Here is a 22,504-nt window from a genome sequence, read left to right as displayed (position 1 = left end):
TTCACATATACATATTAATATATTCATGCATATATCGTTCATACTTTTATGTGTATAATACTATCTTATTTATTATAGGCTAACTTCCACAACTAGGTTGAAAGCTCTTTGTGAGTAGTTGTAAAATTTAAAAATTTAAAAATGTTAAATTTTACCCAAAATCTGACTATTGGACATTAATCTTTTATTTTCTTAAAGCTTTACCTCTTCAAGTATAGAATTATATTCTGAATATTTCCAACTTGTAAGTCTCAGGTTGTTAGTGACTTGCTGAGAAATATTTTCTTTTTTCAATTATCTGGCTTATTAGGTGACTGCAAGGGGCAATTATGGGAGAAAAGGAAAAAAAATTACTCGTTCTTGAAAACCTTTGTTCTCACTGGTGAGGTTTCCCCATTGCTCAGAAGGATACCACTATTAATTGTGACTTCTTAGTGTTTTTAAGGTTTTTAAAACTTTAGCTTATTAGAAACTATTAAGACATGCCTAATGATAACAGCTACCATGTATAGATCATCTATCATATACCATATTATCTAACATATCTAATTCAATCCTTTTTCAATACTGTCATATAATTACTGTTTATCTGTGCATTATAGATGAGAAAACTGAGTCTCAGAGTTAACTAACCAGTAATATATGTCCAAAGCAGAATCTGAATACAGATATAAGTGACTCCAGAAACCACATTCTTTTCACTGTAATAAAAGGTAATCTGTGACTATTTGAGCCTGTAGTCTAAATTGAGTATGTGTCTGACACTCATATAGTGATGGAAAATATGTAGAGTTATGCAAAAGAGGAGAAAATTCATTATGGTATTCAAGGCCTGTATCAGGCATGATTCTTTCCCACATCTTTCGAACCAATACTTAGTTTCCTCCATTCATCCTTCCATTGATTCATTCCGTGTTCATTTATAGATCACCTCTGTGTGCCAGGCATGGACATACAGAGTTGACCAGCAGGCGAGTCCCGTCCTCACCCTCATGTGGCTTGGACAGGAATGCAAGTCAGTGAAAAGGCAATTCTAATACAAGAGAGAAGAGGGCTAAATTGAGACAAGCTCAGGGCACTGAAGGGATATAAGGAAGAAGAACCTAACGTAGCCTGGGAAAGAGGTGGGTGTCAGTCACTAAGAAATGAGTAGGTCCACATAATTTTACCTTTTAGACTAGTCCTGGGATTGATTGAGGAACCAGTGGGATTGGTATCTCATCTAATTTAGTTTTTCATTGTAAAGACAAACAAATTCCATGTAATCACAGCTTTTCTCTTTTACCACCATCAAAGCAGTCTTAAAGCACACAAACAAAACTTTTGGAGACCTCTAATACTTTGCATATATTTGCAGAGGTGTCTAACCTGGAGCATGCACTGTGATCACTGTGGTCTTTATGCTCATCATTACAGTTTCCAGTTTACACTCACAGCCAGCACCACTGTCCAAGCCACTGCATCTCCTGCCTGAGCCATGATGAAAGCCCATGAACTGGCTTCCCTGTCATCTGTCTTTTCCCTTTCCAGGGTATTTTGACCCAGAAGAGTCATCTTTCTAAAAACACATTTGATTGTGTTATTCCTGTGTTGAACAAGCTTACTATTTGACAAAATAAAAGTCCAAAGTCCTCATTAAAATCATTCTTAAGACCCTTCACGACCTGGCCCCATCAGGCCAGTCCCCGTTTTGTGGCCCAGTACTTCCTTCCATGTGTCCCATGCTCTGGCCCCTTGTTCATAATGTCCCTCCTCTCTATTTGACCAGTACACTCTCCCTTCAAGATTTCTCTGACTGCCCTAGAACGAAGATGGTCACATTTTCTTTACCTTTATCTTAAGACATATCTCTTTGTTGCAACCACTTGAGTTCAGATTTGTACTCACTGCTAGACTGTGAGTTCCTCCAAAGCAGAAAATAAATATTGTCCACATTCCACAATTGTGTCCTAAGTACCTAGCACAGCATATAGATGATACTTTATAAATATTTGTCATTTATTCATAATAATAGCCGATATTTACTAAGAAATTATTATGAAAACTTTCGTATGTTGAGTGTGTTGCATGCATTGTTTCTGTTGATCCTTACAACCTATCTCTTGATTAGGAACTGCAAGTATTCCTAATTTTACAGATTAGGAAATTGAGGCTTAGATTTGATAAACCAAAGGGAAGTAGCAGATCTGAACTGGTCTGCTAATCACCGTAGTATATTATTGGATGAATGAATGCATGAATGCATGAATGAATGAATGAATGAATGAATGAATGAATGAATTGGAAATGATAGCATGCTGCTTTTGATTAAATCTTTGGTTAAACTAGAAATTGTGATAAGCCTACTCTTGAGTGTTTTGTTAAGTCTCCTCTCACAATAAACTTCTAAAATAATTTAGGTGGGACTTTAAGACACGTCTGTCTTATCTCTTGGGAAGTAGTAATCAGTTTAGATTTATTGTTAGTTCTAAGTAAGGATAAATGACTTGTACCTTGGAAGTTAAAAACAGAAAAGTTAACAAAAGTTCTAATCTGAGCAAGCATTCGTGAGCTCATTACATACAAGTAATGGGCAAGACATTTAAAGAAAGAAACAACATGAACAATACAATTTAGAGAATTGCTAGCTACACAGAAAACATTTAATAATCATCAGTTTTGAAAGGGAGGAGTATTCTTAGAGATCAGGCAATAGGATCATAGGATACCAAGTGGGAACCAGTGCCAGCATCCTGTAATCTTCTTGCTGTATGACTTTGGTTAGGTTTTCCACTCTCCAGGCTTCTGTTTCCCCAGAGACACAAATTCAGTGAAATTCAACACGTGTTTATTGATTGGCAATCAGGCCCAAGCAATTGGCTCATAATGGTCTCTGTGTCTGTTCGCATACCTCACAACCAGTGAATCCAAACTTCCCTCTTCATTTTTCAGATGAGGACCTGGAGTCCCAAGAGTGAGTTGCTTTGCCAAAGTTACATGACTAATTAATAGCAGGGTAAAGTTCATTATTACAAACTGTCATTTTATACCACTAATGTACTGTGAGCTACCCTCTCCCCACCACTGCACACTGAGGAGTGTAAATTGTGGGAATTCATCACCCATTATCCGCATCAACATCCAGGATCATCTCTGCATAATTTAACAAATGTGGACTATTTGGCAAAATTTCAAAAAGAACCCCAGGAAATGAGAAAATGATGTCATAATATTACCCATTAAAACAAATGAAAGTTCCATTTTTTTTTTCAAGAGAAAAAAAAAATCCAGAATAACTCAAGTTGAATTCCAGTTCTGCTGCAAATCAGCCACGTGGCGTTGTCCTCTGTGAATATCAATTTCCTCACGTCTAAAATGAGACAAAATGTTTTGACTCTCAAACAAGACATTGTATGTGAAAGTCTTCTGTAAACATCTAAAGCAGTACAAAAATGTTCGCTGCTATTAACTGGAAGTGCTTTGCTAAGAGAGGTTGTTACACTTCTCCATCTTTTTCCAAGCAAGAGAAACTGCATTAAATAGTAGGAGAAGAATTTCATCTTGACAAAATAATCACCTTTTTGATAATAAGTGCTATTAGCTGTTGCAGTGGGGACAATAAAGGTATGTTGAAGCAATATTTTGTCAGAAGAATTTTAAGAAGACAAAATACTATATAGTCTAGTTTGTTCCTTGAGTCAGGATGGAGAAATAGACGATCTCTGGTAAGGAATATCCAATAGTAAGAAAACGTATTTGTCAGATTCTAAGACTGTGTTTTTGTCAGTCGCTTTTGTGTGAAACGAGAAAGAAAGCTTGGTAATACTTGTTTCAAATACTTACTTCAGAACTGCCAGGAGCCCTTATATAGAATGTGGTGGTCATATAAAAATTTTTTGGAAGATTTACCATGGGGTCAGGGAAATAATTTGATCTTTCTTGCACAACTGGGTTCTCTGGGTGAAGGCAAAGACCCTCGAAGCAGTTTAATCTGTAATGGAAAAAGAAAACAGCTGAGAGAGAGCCTGAGATGGCTGTGTGTATTTCAGCGCTCTCTCCTGACAACACTCTTGGAAGTTTAGAGACAGTGTTTGAAGGGTTTCACCTTTATTTTCTCCGAAGAGCAATTTGGGGGATGGTGAGTTGGCATTTGTAAGAGGTTAAAAGAAAAAGAAAATTGTTACCCTGCTGTGAATTTGTTCTTCTGCCTGTTTTATGTTTCCAAATAACAGCCTGTGGGTTTATTCATATAATTGTGAACTGTATTTATAAGAGGTTAACAGAGAGACGCTTCTTAATTTAAAAAGTATGTGAGGGACCCAAGAGATGGGCAACAGTTTTTAGTGCAAACTCCACTCTTTCAGCACTTTAGATTGGTCTATTATATATAAACTGTTTTACTAACCCATATACAACATGTGCATTTTGTACATGTTAATGGCATTAAGAGAAAAATAAAGAGCAGGAGAGTTCTGTTTAGTTAACTTTTCATATTGAAAGAGGACTTGGAGACTACCCAGCAATCTGGATTGTCATTTGTCAGAGAACAATTGGGGTCTGTCTGTTTATTCTCAGGAGAGATTATTCATCTTTGATTGCTCAGTAGAACCAAGCATTGGCACCTGGAAGATAGTCAATAAATTTCTCTTGGATTGAAATGCATTGAATATAATTCATATGATTATGTCTTTGGTTGCCCATATGGAAAGCCAGCTGTGTCTCTTAAATAAAGTTTGCCTCATATTTAACAATGAAGAAGCTTGAGCAGGCATTCAGGTTCAGAGCAGAGTTATTACCTAGGTGGACTCTGCCTATCACCTAATAATTTCTTGTCCTTGGTAAGTTAACTCACCCTCAGTTTTCTCACCAGTAAAACAGAAATTGTTAAAGCACTTACCTGATTGAGTTGTGAGGATTAAACGAGGTAATCCATGCCAAGCGACAGCATCTACCCCATAGTAAGTGCACAATAAATATTTGATATAAGTATTACTCCTAGATAAAGGCTTAGCTAAATAATTTCAAGTGTGAATGTGAATAAATGTAAACAGGTACTCGTATGTATTCACTCTTACTATAAATATTCATCGAGAGCTTATTATGGCAAGCATGGTTCTTTTCACAAGATACAGAGGTGAACAAGACATGTAATAAATAGTATATGGCATAAAAAAATATCAGAGAGAGATGTGGTAGAGAGTGGCAGGAATCAGGGAAGTTGGGGTGGGGGGTGAAGTGAAGACCTTGGAAAGGTGACATATGAGCAGAGAAGAAGAGAGGCTACTAGCAACATGGAGATCTAAGGCCTGAGTCTTCCATGGAGAGGGACCAGCAAGTGGAAAGACCTTGTTTTTTTCAGGGAATAGGAAAATTAGTGTGGTAACGCAGGGTTTTTCAACCTCAGTACGATTGGCATTTTGGGCTGAATAATTAATTCTGTGTTAATTATACATAGAAAATTAATTATACATTGATGGGGGGGGGTTGTCCAGTGCATTGTAGGATGTTCAGCATCATCCCTGGTCCCTATCCAACATATGCCACTAGTAGCCCCCCTGCGCCCCCACCATCAAACTGTATTTAAAAAACAAGTCTCCACACATTGCCATGTTTCTTTCTGGAGAGCAAAACCATCCTTCTTCCTCCCTGCCTTGTTGAGAACCGCAAAGCTAGTGAATGAGCAACAAAGAGAGTAGTTTTATATGGAATAGAAAGTGTTAGGGGAGATCTTGGTAGTTCTTCCTAAGCAACACTTCTAAGGTTTTGTTGGTTAATCATTTGACTGCACCATCCATCTCCTGGCCAGAATATAATGTCTGGATATGCAAACAAGGAGGGTGTGATTTCCTAAGCCTCCGATTTTTGTCAGTTACTATGAAGCAATGTTTTGTCGTTTGTTTCCACCACGTGAAATATATAATATTTAACTATATTCCTAACAGGCTAATAAGCATTTAGAATGAAAGAGTTTCTTTAAATTAATAAAAGCAAACACATGATGTATTTCATTCAGTAAGTATTGTATTTATTTTACCTGAAAATTGATGTCTCTTTTAAATTCTTGGTGACGAACGGTTTGCAAGCGGCTTTAATTTGCATATTTATCTAAAATGTATAAATGTATGTTAGGTTCCAAGAGTGGGGGAGAGCTAATAACAAAGTATATCAATGGTAAGCCTCCTGAAATGCTTCCCAGTCCTTATAAAATATTAGCAAATCATTTATTCTTTAAAGTATATATGGATTACAACTCCCAGGGCCACATGATTAAGAGATGTTTTATTTGGTGCAAAATGAATAGTTCAGCAAGACATCTCTGATGCCGCCATTTTTATGGGAATAACCAAAATGGAAACTAGCATCAGACCTTTAATGAAAGTCAACTCTGAAGTGACCCAATGGCTTTGAGATCTTCCTTCATCTTTAAACCATTGTTTCCTTGGACACAGCAATACATCCACTAGAAATGGCTTTCTTAGAATATTTATGATCTGGGCAGAAAATGCCCCAAGAATATTTTCTAGATATGCAGGGAAGTAGGAAAAGACTCTGAAAACTATTCTCAAGGAATACAGTTAGGGAATTTGATCAGTTTTCTGGTTTCTTTCCCAAGTTGAAGGATTCTGAATTTTTTTGTTTTGTTTTACACTTACCTGTGACGTTCTCTTAGATGAGAGTTAGTGACTGGCTTTAATCCCATTATGAGATGGTAGATGCTATGATACTCAGACATCCAGAATACAACAGAACTAAGACTCTGGAGACATCCATCTTAAGTCATAGTTAGAAACCTGTCCAGTTTTCTCAGGTTCTTTTCTCTAGACTTGTTATATCTTGGATGTTATGACCTAGACTGGGTCACTTGGAAGTCTTTCAACAGATAATTTCTGCTTGGCACACTTATCAGGTATTTGAATATTTTATCCTTCATCATTCAACCCACATGCTCCAGAATAATATCTAAAAATAATCCTTTACTCACAATGTTTCTTAGCTTTGGGAATCGATTTCTTCAGAAGCGGAAATTTTAAGAGAGGGAGGATAATTGAACCCAAGAATAGACTGCCTTGGGAATCTCTCCATTCCCAGGAAATATAAAGAAAAGAATATGCAACCATCTGCTGGATGGGCTAGACACAGCCCTGTCTGGGCTGGGTGGTCTCTTGGGCTCCCTTTCAGCTCTAGGTATCTATGATTATTTTGTGGAGGCAAAATGAATACCACCGATTTTTTTTAGTGCTGTAAATTTGGGCCTTTCTTTGAAAAATCTTTATTGGATTTATTAAATTATAAAACTAACAAAATGTTTATTTGAAAAAGAATACAAAATAAAATGTGAAAAGATATCCCTACACACACACTCCAATTCCATTCCTCATTAAAAAAGTTAGGAGAGTGGAAGGTATCCTTTCAGGCTTTTTTCTATGTATGTATTAATGTATTTTATGAATACATGTATTCCAAAGAAACTGCATAAATGTGTATGAGTAGACATATCTTTAAATCTGTATCAGTAGATCAGTACAATTTCTTTTTATTATAAAAATGAGAGTTCTTCAAAACTTCCCCCTAAAGTGCTTCCTCTGCCCTACTTATATGTTTTTTGTCTTCTTCCCCTCAACCTCCATATTCTGTACCACTGAAATCCAGAGAACCCTTCTGAAAAAGGTTGGTCTCAATAGAGGGTGGGAATGGGGAAAAATAGAGAAGCCAGGACCAAAATCTTCCTCAGTAGGCAAATACCATATATACAGTGTGTATGTGTGTGTGTGTAAGATTTATGTATCCTAATTTACATAGGATATTTCTAGAAGTACAGTCACCACGTCTAAAGTTATGCCTCAGTTTCTAAGGTACTTCCTCCAAATTAACCCAAGAAACTCATGTAAGATATTTTGCTATGAACTGCCCCTACATATATCACACAGCACCTTGCCATTCCCCAACAGACGTTACTTGTCCAGGTATGGGAATAAGGCGTGCGTGTAGCTCTCCAGTGAACACAAAGTTGATACCTTAATTCAGGGAAGAGTAAGCCTGACAGTAAGGAGCAGGGGAGCATAGGGACGCTGTGGATGGAGTCAGTTTCAGCAAAACTCAGTACCAGGAAACAAGACAGAGCAAACTCAAAAGGAACTTCTTAATCCAACTTATTGTTTACTTCTCTGTGTTATCTCCCATCTTCTACGCTTTGGTTCATGCACTTTTTTCTACCTTCATTATTAACCCATCTCTTCCCCTCCACTCATCTCAACACCCACATGTTCCATTCTTGAGCTCTCACAGCACGCTGTGCTTTCTTCTATCACAACAATTATTACTTTTATCTTTTTTTTAAATTAGATTTTTATGAAATCTTGCCTAAACTAAAATTATTGAAGGCAGTCTTTTATCTGTATATCCCCAGCACCAAACACAGCCTGGTACACAGTAGGTGCTTAATATGTCAAAGAGATAAATAAAAGATTGATGACTTAAATACAGTAACATCATCTGAGCATCAAATGAGTATCCTTCCCATAGTCCTCCAACCTTACAAAACACTGATGTATTTCACCTATTTTAATTTTTTTCTAATATCTCAAACAAAATCATACCCAACATCCTTTTGTTAAATTTGTTCAATATTATTGAAAAGAAGGAAAATTAACAGAGACCATGTCTTAGTCTGTTGATGCTTCTATGATAAAATGCCACATACTGGGTAGCGTATTAAGAAGAGAAATTTATTTTTCACAGTTCTGGGGTCTACAAGTCTGAGATCACGGTACCAGCATGGTTGGATGAGGGGCCTCTTCTGGGTGGCAAACTTCTTGTTGTATCCTCACATGGCAGGAGGGGCCAGGGAGCTCTGTGGGATTTCTTTCAGATGAGCACTAATTCCATTCATGAGGGCTCCACCTCATGACCTAATCTCCTCCAAAGACTCCACCTTTTAAAGCCATCATTTTGGGCATTAGGGTTACAACACATGAATTGGGGAGGTGGGGACACAGACTTGCGTACCATAGCAGATCATCACAGGGAACAACATGGCCATCATAAATCTGCAAACTTATTAAAATGTCCATCAAGTTGTTTTTTTTCTTTCTTTTTCATTCACTATAGCTGTTTATATCAGAGCAAATCTGATCTTTTTCTCATGAATTGAATGGGTAGATAACTTTCCTGCCCAGTAGGTTTGCTATTTTGAGAGATAACTGTGTTTGCATGTTAAGATGCAAGTGGTTTTCTCCAAAGCAAGAAATGTATAGTCGGAGACAGGACGAGGGACAGTGCTATTACCATGCCTGTGTTGTGACGAGTAGAGACCAATATTGATCCTCTTCTACATAGGACATCCTGAACTGCCACCAAGCAGTTCCTTAAAAACCAACTGGATAGCTATGACTAGTACTTTAACGTTTGCATTTTCTGTTTCATATTTCTAATGCTCAAAATACATTTCATTGAAATAATATTTCTTAGAGTCTCAATGGCATCCATAGCAACATACATTTATTTTTTTTCTTATTAGAATTTGTTCTCTTTCTCCCTCCTCAACTTCACCTTACACATGAACTAAAAACACCTTTCTCTTTTCCCAAGTTAGATGCCTTCTAACTTTTACCTGACAATTACTAGAACATGAAGACAAAAACACAGGAGAAAGAAACCTTTATCAATGAAAGAAATCAACTACTGATGTATTAAAAAATATACATATATAATATAATATAATATATATTATAATATTTAATATACATGTTAATATATATATATATATATATATATATATATATATATATATATATATATATATATATATAACTTGGAATGCCTACTTCAGCAAAAGAAGTACCCTGAGGCACTCTCAGCTATGCCATCAGTTAGGCCCTGACAATTTGTCACATGTCCTTGCAACCTTTTACTGGGTGTGCAATCCGCTGTATGTAGCATTTGAAATATACTACAGTAATGACTAACAATACCTTGGGCTTTTCAAGAGAGTCTGGATGGATACCTTGTCTTATGTCCACAGCTCCCCATAAGCACAGAGCTCTTTTTCCATATAGAGTAGAATGGAGCCCCATCGTCCTGAACGGTTCTCAGAAATGGAATAAGCATCGCTTCAATCCTAATGTTCTGTGTGTGCATTTCTCTTACTCTGTGGTGCAGAACTGAAAACCTCACACTTAGTACAATGTACGGGGAAAGACTATATGAAGTTCATTTCCCTTTATATCAAACATTCATTTAAGTGCACTGAATATAAAGCAATTGCTCCTGCTCACTGCAGTCTCATTTTTAAATAGTCGGGAAATGGGAACATCAGCTCTAAAGAAGACAGAATTTTTTTGTGAGTGCTGATAGTTTTTCTTTTTCCAAGTCTCAACATTTGATCTCAACTGCTGATTGACTTTTAGTGGTGAGCTCATTAAAATCAAGACTGCAATTGTTGTTTCAGGTTGCGGGGGGAGCGGGGGTCAACCACATCTTGTTCTTTCATACCTCACAGCCCAAGATGCAGAGAAGCCTGTGTCTCCCTTCTCTTCCTTCCATGCTCCACACTACCATTCTCTCCCCAAATTGCTTGATCTTTGTGGTGTTTGGCCACCTTTTGTTAAGACTAAAATAAGGATGAAAATAGTTTTAAAATAAGGAGTTCCACATATGTATCTATCAGGATCTAGTCAGGAGACAGAGACTACACTACCTATTTCAATAGAGAGAATCTAATATGAAGAATTGTTAATTAGGTATTGAAGAATTGAAACAATAAAAATGGAATAATAAGGTGTCACGAGTGTGGCAATTGCAGGAAACAGCTACACTTCCTAGAGTTGGAGTTACAAAGGGAACAGGTTGGATGATTAGAATGTGGAAGCTCAGAGGAGCAGCCCCACATGGGATGTAAACCTGCTATAAGTGGGGCTCCTTAGCTGGTGGTGGAGATTCCAAGTGTGCAGAGGGGTCCTACAGAGTTGGGACTCAGTCCTCTGAGCCAGCCATGTGGCTGGCTGGTGGTGATGCCTCTGAGGAGCATAATAAGACTGACGCGTGAGGGTTAGAAACACTGCTGTGATCAGCTCCTGCTAGAATGCATAGAAAGCAAACAGAAAGGAGCCCCAAGTCTCTTCTTTCTTCTCCTACCTGATGCTCTCCACCTACATTCTTATTGTAAAGCATAACACAGACCCAGCTGGCAAAGGAGAAATGTGCTTTCAGAGTTTCAGCCCCAGTATTACCAAAGTTAGAGGAGTGAGGGGTGGATTTGCAGCTGAGGGACAATAGCTTAATAACTGCCAAAATATCATGTTGTTACCATATGAAATTCATCCTCTCTCTTTCTTGCTTTCTTATCCTTTCTTGCTCTTATAAAAACCCATAAACTTTTCAACCAACATAGATCTTCACTGCTAACACACACCGCCTTTGCATTTTGCTTTCTTTCTAAATCCTTGTAAAGTGATTGGTTGTAGCCATAAAGCTTGCTTTATTCTTCTGGGAACATGACAAAAATAAAAAAGGAAGAAACAAAAGTTAGGATGCCTATGCCACTTAGTAGTATGGCCAACTGGCTGATTATCTTGTAGAAATCTAGCCTTATGTTGGTGATAAACCCTGTCAGTCCCAGCTATTCAAACTGTGGAACCATTTTAGCCCTTTCGAATCCTGGCTTAAGATAGGAATTAAGAAGTACAAATAGGTAGTTACAAAATAGTCATGGAGATGTAAAGCAAAGCATAGGGAATATAGTCAATAATATTGTAATAAGTATGTGTTGTGCCAGGTGGGCATTAGACTAATTGAAGGGGATCACTTCATAAATTATGTAAATGTCTAACCACTATGCCGTACACCTGAAACTAATATAAAATAACATTGAATATCAAATATAATTGACAATTTAAAAAAATAAAATAAAATATAAAAATATAGGAATATCAGATTCAACCATCCATCTTTTGCTGGCCAAAGGCACAGTCTTCTCCCTACTGGGCCCCCCACCTTACCCCTCATTGCAATGATGATATTCGCAGTTACCTTTAGAGTAACTGTGCTTTATTTATTTATTTATTTTGGGGGGCACATGCTTGAAAAAATTACTACTAGCTCTGTTTCATCTCACTTTTTTTAGTCACTTGGTGATTTTCTTATTTAACCTTAGCAATTCATTAAAAATTCTACTTTGTTCAAAACTAGTTATTTTATAATAGAGGGACCATCAGAGTATTTAATCTATATTACTGCCTGGAGGTGATAGCTTTTGATTGATGGGCTTTTTGTGTATTCTCATGCTATAAATGACACTTTTTTTTTGAGGAATAAATAATTGGTGTATCTCTGCCATACGGCCTTTGATGAGGAAGTATAGCCTCAACATTGTAAAGTGACGTATCCATGGTTTAAAAAAAACGGGCAGTAATTTCTATTCGTCATAACATGCTAGCACCCCCTCAGACTTCAAGGACTACTTCACCTTTCTTCTTCTCTATCTCTGCTGAGAAGTGTCTTGTCTTTATCTGGTAGGCCAGGAGATTTTTCAGTAATTGTAGCCTTTCATATTAGAAATTGAGTGGTGCTATGAAGCCTTGTAGCTCTTCCTTTGTTTTGAAGTAGTCACATCTTAGATTTCTGTGATGAATGTCTGAAGCAATAATGAAAGAATATGACACTCTAAGTTCCTAGTTCACATTCCTCTCCCTCTCTCCAGCTCACATAGATATTTCATCATGGCTACCTTATAATATCTCTTAGAGACAGCTCACAATGATTCGTCATGACAGTGTATTGTCATGCCTGGAATCTTAGCACGTTTTCCTAGAATCTATACCAGGAAATATATGCTGGTCATAGATAGTCTAAACTAGCTATGCTTAATATTGTTGGGTGAGAGATATTGTTAACACCTTTTGATAAGCCTGGGCAAAAGCAAGTTTTGCAAATATCTTTCCTGCAGCAAAGATCCTAGGGCATTGGTTGATTGTAGTCCAAATGATCCTTAAGAGACTTAATCACAAAACACTTGTAATGGCTACTGATTAGAAGATTACCTTTTGAGGTCTCTCCCCAATCCACGAACCATTACCTCTTTCCTGAGAACAAATCACCACAAGCAACACCATTTACCTACTCACAGGTTCTGGAAGCCGAGTTCACACAAAAGGAACTTGGTTGCAAAGGACTGGCCCAGGGTCAATCACCTGATCAAATCTGAGCCAATCAAATTGTCTTTTTGGGCAATGGAATTGAAAGTTAAAAGGATTTGAGGTCGAAAGGTCAGTACAGTAAAAGGCAGAGATGCAGAATCGAAGTCCACAAAATGATACTGCTGTCATCCCGTTTCCCTAGTTCCCAACCTCCTGGAAGATCTGATGCGTCTCCTTTTTTCTTGGACAACGTAAGATGACTTAGTGTGGTATACATGAAGATGTACCACCTACATCCTTCCTTAAGAAAGACCTTGCTTCCCTAACTTCTGAGATTGCTGTCAGCTCCTTTAGGCTTTGCCTCAGCTGCAGAGATCTGCTTTATCACAAAGCTCACATTTTCCAAGATGGCCCATATCCATTTCCAATCACAGTTGGTAGATAAGTCTCAGTCACTTAAGTCTACCACAGGAAAATTTAGAGAGACTATATATATGCCCCACAGCTCCTTGTGAGTTTGACCCAAGTTTTGCCAGGTCTACATTACACTTCAGCTTCTCCCTCTGACCATTCCTACTTCCACCCCTTGCTTCCGCAGGTTTGGATCCCTACTAAATCTCCTACGTGCCAAATTCCATCTCAGCATCTACTTCTGCAGAACCCAGCCTGGGACATTCAGTAGACCAACAATTTTCTTTTTATTCTTAAACTTAATTGAGTTTGTTCTAGTGCTTGAAACCAAGAGTATTAATTAAGACATTCAGTATTGACACAGCGGGCAGCATAGGTGCTCAGCAGGAATGTGTAAGAACTTTGAGAACATCCTGACTGTTTGGATCCTAAATGTTTTTACATGTCTCCCTTAGAATAAGAGACAATATTTTAGGTTCCATTGAATTGGTACAATCCAATTGGAATTACATTAGCTTTTCTTTATAACCTCTCACTCTTTGAAGAACACTTGCAAAAAGAATAATAACTATTTTGTTGATCTTTATAAACCTTCCATCTAACACAGTTACTGGAACATAGACAATGCTCAGTAAATGCTTCCTGAATAAATGAATAAAATCTCACTACTCGTTCATTTAGTCACACTGTCTTAACAGGAGAGTATCAACTACACTGATGTGTAGTGATAACATTTTGTATCAGCTATTTCATGATCCACAACCCTGTTGCCACCTCTTACTCCCATTCCTTTCCACTCCTCTCCTTTTCTCTGACACCCATGTTCACTGTTCCTTCCTTATCTTTCCCTTTTTGCCCCTAGAAACTGTGTCCATGATAAACACATGCTCCATATCCTCAGCCGCCTTCCTGCATCCTCCTTTGCCTTCACTCTCCCGAGGATACTCTGTGCCTTGCATCTCTCTGCCCCTATCCTGACTGTCAGACAGAGGCAACTCTGATACGCAGCAAAGATATGCATGTTGATTTGTATCATGGGATCTTGATTAAACACAAGACCGTGTCCTATCATGTTCAGAGAGACCAAGGCAAGAGACTTAGAAAGATCCCAGTATTTGCAATTCTAGCTTTTTTTTGCATCAAGCTCTGGATGAGGTATATATCAAAAATGGAAAAATAAAATCCATTCCAATGATCCAAAGATATTTCCAACAATGATGTATCAGTCAGGAGGATTTGAAAAGGAAAACAGAAGCAACTGTATGTATTCCAGGTGTGAAGGGTTTTAACAAAGGAAATTAGGCTTATCAATCATTGGAAAGCAGAGGAATAAACGTCAGGGAGTACCGGAGAGTCTCTTCATCCTGAAGCAGAAAATTCTCAACAGCTTACCTAAAAGCCATTACAGATCTTAAGAATCTCTTAGGAATTTGCTGTCTAGTCTACAGGAGTAAAATAGGTGGCTTTCAAGGATTAGCTGGAAATCTCCTTTATCCCACAAATCTGCCTGTACAATAATGGCCTCTCCTTTTCTAACTCCTTTCAACCCTTATGTAAGTGCTTCTTATTGGCTAATTAGAACCTAGAACATTAAGAGGAAGAAAACATTAAGATGTAGTTTGCATCTTCTTTATTGCAATGTGGTGACGAATTATAATAGAAGGAGCTAGTCATGATGCAATTTGCCAAGGGACTAGTCAGCACATTTCCCACTGGGCCTCAGGAAACAACACATTCACAAAGTAAAAGAGACAAAAACTTACCCACAATTTACCCAGGCCAGAAGTTACAGTTCATTCCTTCCTTTAGCCAGGTTACGTGGGCACAAATGGATTTGCAGCCCCAGAGAATAAATTCCACTCAAATAAACATCGCATTTCCAGATATGCAATTAATATAGGCAATGTGAGTCTTGGCGAAGAAGCACTTTTTTTTAACCTAAAATATTCCCATTCCCTTTTTTGGAACTTTATACAATATGTGCCACTCCTCAATCTTTCTATTATTTCTGAATTGCACTAAAACATTAATTAAATGAACGCATCAATCAATCCTGGCAGGTTTCTTCCCTTGGAATAGAGAACTTAATTTATTTCTACTTAATTACCTCATTTCAGTCTTGCCATGTTTATTAATAATGAATATCTTTCTGTTCCTTTTTAAATGGCATTGATCACCAATTTCCACTGCTGCTCAGGAGATGTGACATGACAAATGTCCAGGGCTGGAGGTTCAGAGTTATTGTTTAATTTGATATATTTATAGCATAGTCGGTATTTTAGGCAATCCATAGTACAAATGTATTAAACAAGTTAGCAATACAGTACAGGAGCAGATTTTTTTTCCCGCTTTCCAGCATGTTTCACTGAACCCTGAAGTCCAACTTGACTTTCATGAACTTGGAAAACTAATGCATTTACATTCGTTGTGTGATTTTCTCTCCCCTGTTCTTTCTCTAGATCCTGTTTCCATGCAATGAGTGTCACCAAGACTAATTGACCCATTTTCAGTTTAGGAGAAATCACCCCAATTGATGTTTCTAGCCATCTTTTTAACACTGTTAAATGGTTAGAAACAGGTGAGCTGAACGACATTTACTGCTTACTGAGAGTGCGTGGTGTAAACGGTATTGATTTGCTGTGCTGGGTTTACAGTAGCGAAGCATTGAGCACATTATTTAAAGTGTAAATATCTATTTGACTTATTTTTTTTACCTATATCCAAACATTTATAACACAGTTTTACTCTTTGGCCTGCCCTTCCCTCTCCCTGACCCCTCCATCCTCTTGATTTTTTTGCCACAAGCAATACCCAGATGTGGTCTATGAAATCATTTGGGTTTCATTTTTAAAGGCTAAAGTGATAGGGAGAAAAAAAAATAAAAGGAAAAGGAAAGGCTAATGGACATACACTTACATTTATAATTAAGTCATAAGAAAGAAAGAAGACTCAGCTTTTTAAAGCAGATGCCAAGAAGTAAGGCTTAGAAAGACCTCCTCCTCCGATTATTACCATCTCCTTCCACCCCATGATAAAGTAAAGGTCTCCTTCTCGGACAGGGTTTATCTGTAAAGCCTCAGAGAAACAGCACACTGGTCACATGATGTAAATGTTAATTCCGTCTGCTTGATAAAAGCTTTACTTAGTCAAGAGAGAAAACTGGGGTAGGGATTTCTCAAGATAATGAGAATATGAATAAGGACTGATAGGATAGAAAAGAGGGTCAAATTGGTAAGATTTGACCTGAGAAGGCCTGACGTGAAAGATTTTCCTTCTAATCTGTCAAATCAATAGTAAGTGAGTTAGAATTCAAATGCCACATTCCCATTTAGATAAAGATAAACAACTACAGGCACTAATATTTTAAGAGGAAATTCACATAACAGCATCTAATGAATTTGGGAGAGGAAGGCTACTTTTCTAGTTAAACATTTTCTGAAATAATATAAAGGGGAATTAATTTTAAGGTATAACAAAGAATGCAGAGCTAAATAACTCTTTCCAACTCCCACTCCTCTTAATAGTGGCAACCTCTGTTAATAATTTTATATATAATCTTTTCATTCTGTTTTAAATTTTGCATAAATGGTACCATTCTATGTTTCCTTGTGATTTGCTTTTTTTTACTTAGGATGTCTTGGAAATTCTTTTCATGTACATATAGCATTCTTCTAGGGATTTACGTAATGTTTCATAAAGTGTACATAACAACTTCAAGTTTGCTTTTTGATTAATATGTAGGCTATTTAAAAAATATTTTTGCCCTTGGGGTGGCCGGTTGGCTTAGTTGGTTAGAGCACAGTGCTGATAACACCAAGGTCACCAGTTCAGTTGGAGAGCTTGCGCCCTCCACAACTAGAGTGAAAACAACAGCTTGACTTGGAGCTGATGAGTCTTGAAAAAACACACTATTCCCCAATAAAAATTTAAAATATATATATTTTTTTGCCCTAAAAACAATTATTTGCTTAACGTTTTGGGACATAGATCTCAGTGATTATATGAGTTTTTCTATGTGAGAGATTCTTAGAAATGGAACGCTTGAGTAAATGTTTCATGTATTTTAAATTTTGGAAGATGTTGCCAAATTCTTCCAAATGGGTTTTAGAAGTCTGTGCTACCACAGAAATATGAGATTATTATTCTCACCATTTTCACCAATGCAGGATAGTATCAATTTTTAAAAACTTTTACCCATCTGAATGACAAAAAATTTGATGTTTGGTTTAATTTATATTTCCTAATGAGAGAAATTTAATTTTCAGATGCTCTTTAGAGATTTTTAAATGTGATTTTAAAATATGCTTAGTGAGATTTAATTTTTAAATATGTTTATTAGTCACTTATATATCTTTTGACAAGTGTTTCCTGGTCATAAACGTAGCACATTTTTCTATTTTGTTGGATGTGATTCTTCTAAGTTAAAAGATTATATTTTCCAAATTTCTTCACTGATTTGGAATGCTGCTTTTATTATGTACTGTTTCTGACTTCTCATTTGTTCATCAATCTGTAGTATATTTTCTAGTTAACTACTGTAAGTATTTAAGAATTCTATCGAATTTTCAAATGTTGGTTTTGTAGGCAGACACTTAAATGAAGTCTCATTATTTTTCAGATAATCCTCTTAGATGTTCTAAGTAGAAAATTATAGACTACTTTTTTCTTTGCAATATTTATACCTCTATTATTTTTTCTTATCTTATTGCATTGATGAAGCCCCTCAGAACTATATTCAGTAGTAGAGATAACAGTGATATCTCTGCCTTTTTCCTGCCTTCTATTGAAATGGTTCTAATATGAGCTCATTAAGATTTTTTTCAGTGGTAGATAGCACTTAATCTGGTCAAAGAGCTTTCTTTTTATTCCTAGAAGGATGTTTGTTTTCTTACTTTCTGAAATGCATGTTGGTAATGATTTTATGCTTTTCAGCATTTATTGAGATAATGACATAGATTTTCTTCTTTAATTTAGTGATTTGTATGAAAAAGAGAAAAACCTTTTCTTATCCTCACACATCCTTGCAATTGTTTGAAGATTCATAACTTGGTAATAATTTATTATCCTTTTATTATAATCTTGTATTCAATTTGCTAATGCTTATTTACAGGTTTTGAATGTATGTTTATAATTGAGAGTGACTTATAGTTTGTGTGTGTGTGTCTGCACACACATGTTTATTTATGAGGGCTATGCTAACATCACAGAATTATTCATGAAAATTTTCTTCATTTCACATGTCTTGAAATGGTATTTTGCAAATTGACTGATTATTGTCATCACTTTGTGCACTTGCCAATGATACAAATTTTCTGGCATTTTCACTAAAGATTGCAATTCAATATACCTTATGCAAAACCCAGGAATATGCATTTTAGCAAAACCTCTAAAGATTCTTATTAGTTGACAAATGTGGGAAATATAACTTTTGGGGATATTTAAACAGTATGGATTATGAATTTTTAAAAGTTAGTCAACTTTTATTTATAATTTCAATCTGATAACTTAAAAATTGATATTTAGTGCTCTCTCCCCAAACTCTAGTAATATGACACTGTGGGAAAAAAATAAATAAAGGCAGCAGCCCATAAAGATAAAGAAAAAGGAAGAAAAAACATAGCAAGATAATTTTGTAGCTATAAAGCAAGATGCTGTGTGAGTGATAATTAACTTATCAGTCCTAGGAAAACTAAATCCTAAGGCAACAATAGAGAGAGCAGAGAAGCAAATTGTATTATGAAAATGCTCAAGGCTCAGGGATAGGCAGCACATTAGTTGTGGAAGTTGGAGACAGAGAAAGGATTATCCGGAATGTTCTCACATTTGGGTCTTTAACAAAAGAGACGGGAGGGCAGGATCCTTAGGATGATGATGCAGGGAGATCTCAAGAAGACCGTTGTGCAAAAGTCCTAAATTATAAGCAGTCCATATTGGAGCAGGTCAGAAAGCTCGCAGTAAGACATCATCAGGATTATAAAATTAATAGAAAATATGTTTCAGTGTATTGAGAAGATGTTTACACAAATGACGGAGAGTTTAGAATTCCTTGAATGATAAGTACATAGAAATCTAAGCAAACAAATAAAACATATATTAACTGCAGGGAAAACAAAAAGTTGATCAGAAAAGAAAAATGAATGATAATTTACCACGTGCTTCAGCTCTTAAAAAGAATAATATTATCATAATAATATAAACATGAAATACTGAGTTAACCAAAGTACAACAAAATTTTGTTTGCAAGGAGAAAGGCAAATGAGACAATCTGAGAATCAAGGCAAATGAGAACCCGAGAATCAAGAAGCTGCTGTGTCTATTAAGAATATGGAAATGAGTGCCACATTATCAGCTGAAAGAGTTGAATGTTTTACTCTGGGGAAGCAGGAAGAATTGACAGTAGGTCAGGGTACTGCTTCTTTTAAAGAAAATATATTCGTTTTATAAATAATACATGTAGAATCATTTGTGTTTAAACTATATGAGTGTATAAAATTTGTAGAAATAAAAACTAAATTTAAAAAATAAACCATTTTTTTAAGAAACAATTTATCTTCTAATAGACACGTATAGGAATATACACCTAGAGAAAGAGGAGGAAGTTGAGAAGTATAAGTCAACCTAGCTCTGTAGATAAAAGTCCAGAAAAACTGAATGCATAAAAGAGAAGTGAGAGGGTAGACCAAGATAATAACATAGGATGTTCCTGAACTCCTCCCTCCAATGTAACAGGAACAGAAAAATTAAAATAAAATAAAAAATTCTAAAATTTATGTGGAACCACCAAAGACTGAATCATCAAAGCAATCTTGAGAAAGAAGAACAAAGCTGGAGGAATTACACTTCCTTATTTCAAAATATGTTACAAAGCTATGGTAATCAAAACAGTATGGTATTGACATAAAAACAAACACAGATCAATGGAACAGAATCAAGAGTGCAGAAATAAAACCAAGACTAAATGGTTAATTAAATTTAAACAAAAGAGCTAAGAATATATAATGTGGAAAGGATAATCTCTTCAATAAATAATGCTGGGAAAACTGGACCCGTACCTTACATCATTCACAAAAATCAACTCAACTTGGACTGAAGACTTGAACATAAGAACTAACACCATTAAATTCCTAGATGGAAACATAGGGGCAAATCTTTTCAACATTGGTCTTTTTAAAATTTTTTTATTTTTTTGCAATCATTTCATGAGGAAATTCAAATCAATGCCAGGATCAGCAGGCTTAGAAACATTTACAAATTATAAATAATATTTAGGCATAGAATTAATAAATGACTAATACAGTGCTTTTTATTTTATTTATTGTTTTTATGTGACATCAAAAGCAAAGGCAACAAAAGCAAAATAAACAAGTGAGACTACATCAAACTAAAAATCTTTTGCTCAGCAAAGGAAATGGTCAGCAAAATGAAAAAGGAAACCTATGGAATGATGGAATGGCAGTAAATATTTGCAAATCAGACTTCTGATAAGGGGTTAATATCCAAAATATACGGGACACTCATACAATAAAATACTAAATAAATAAATAAATAAATAAATAAATAAATAAATAACTCAATTTAAAAATGGGCAAATAACCAGAATAGACATTTTTATAAAGAAGACATACAAATGGCCAGCAGATACATGAAAAGGTGCCCAACATCACTAATCATTTGGGAACTGCAAATAAGAACCACAATGAGATATCAGCTCATACCTGTTAAGATGGTTATTATAAAAAAGACAAGAGATAAAAAATGCTGAGGAGGATGTGGAGAAATAGGAACCCTTGGACATTGGAGGGAATGTGATCTGTTACAGCCACTATAGAAAGAAGTATGGAGATTTCTCAAGAAATAAAATAGAATTACCATGTGATATACCCAAATAATTCAAAACTATTATGTAAAAGACACATATGTACTCCCATGTTCATTGCAGCATATTCACAATAGATGATGTATGGAACCAACCTAAAGTGTTGTAGATGGATGAATGAATCAATAAAATGTGACATATGTATATAGGTAAATACATGTATAATATCTATATATCATCAATATCGGTATCTATATAATGGAATATTATTCAGCCTTAAAGAAAGAAATTTTATCATTTGTAACAACCTGGGTGAACTTGGAGGGCATTATATTATGTGAAATAAGCCAGACAGTGAAAGGCAAATACATACTGCATGGTATCACTTATAGGTGGAATCTTAAAAAAAAAAAAAAAAAGTTGAGTAGAAAAGTGGTTGCCAGGAGCTAAAGGGTGGGGAAAATAGAAGAAGTTGGTAAAGGGTACAGACTTTCAGTTATAAGATGAATACTTTGAGGATCTGTTGGAAGAGGTCAGTGAGAGGACATGAATGCTGGTTGACTCTCAAGCTGGACCCAGAAAATCAGAGGCTCCTCACTCTCTCCCCTGTCCTTGGAATATACAGTCTGCCTACTGTCCCCACATTAGAAGATCTTTCAAGGACAAAGACTTGAGAGAGTAAGGTGTTGTTGAGACCATCTGGACTGAATATGTGACTAAATCCAGTTAAGGTCTCTATATAAACTTTTAAGATTCCAGCAGGTGGATGCAGAAATCTATTTGCCTTGCGGCTGCGTAAGACAAGCCACATACATAAGTTCCTTTGCTTATTAAACCTGCCGTCTAACAATCTGGAGTGGCCTACCTCTTTCTTTGGTCTCTCCTTGCCCTCCGCGTACGGGGTCAGGTTGTAAACTAAGAGGATCTAATGTACAATATGGTGACTATTAACACTGCATTGATAATACTACATTGCATTTTACTAACTGATTTTTCTGAGAGAGTAGAAAGTAAATGTTTTTGATGGATTGACCTATTCATCATTATATAATGACCTCCTTTGACTCTTTTTATCATCATTAGCTTAAAGTCTATTTTGTGTGATGCAAGTGTAGTTATCCCTGCTTTTTTTCATTACCATTTGTTTGACATATGTTTTTCCACC

The sequence above is a fragment of the Rhinolophus sinicus genome, linkage group LG04 (genome assembly GCF_036562045.2).
Source record: "Rhinolophus sinicus isolate RSC01 linkage group LG04, ASM3656204v1, whole genome shotgun sequence".
NCBI classification, from domain to species: Eukaryota; Metazoa; Chordata; class Mammalia; order Chiroptera; family Rhinolophidae; genus Rhinolophus; species Rhinolophus sinicus.
This window is presented reverse-complemented; position numbering follows the sequence as displayed.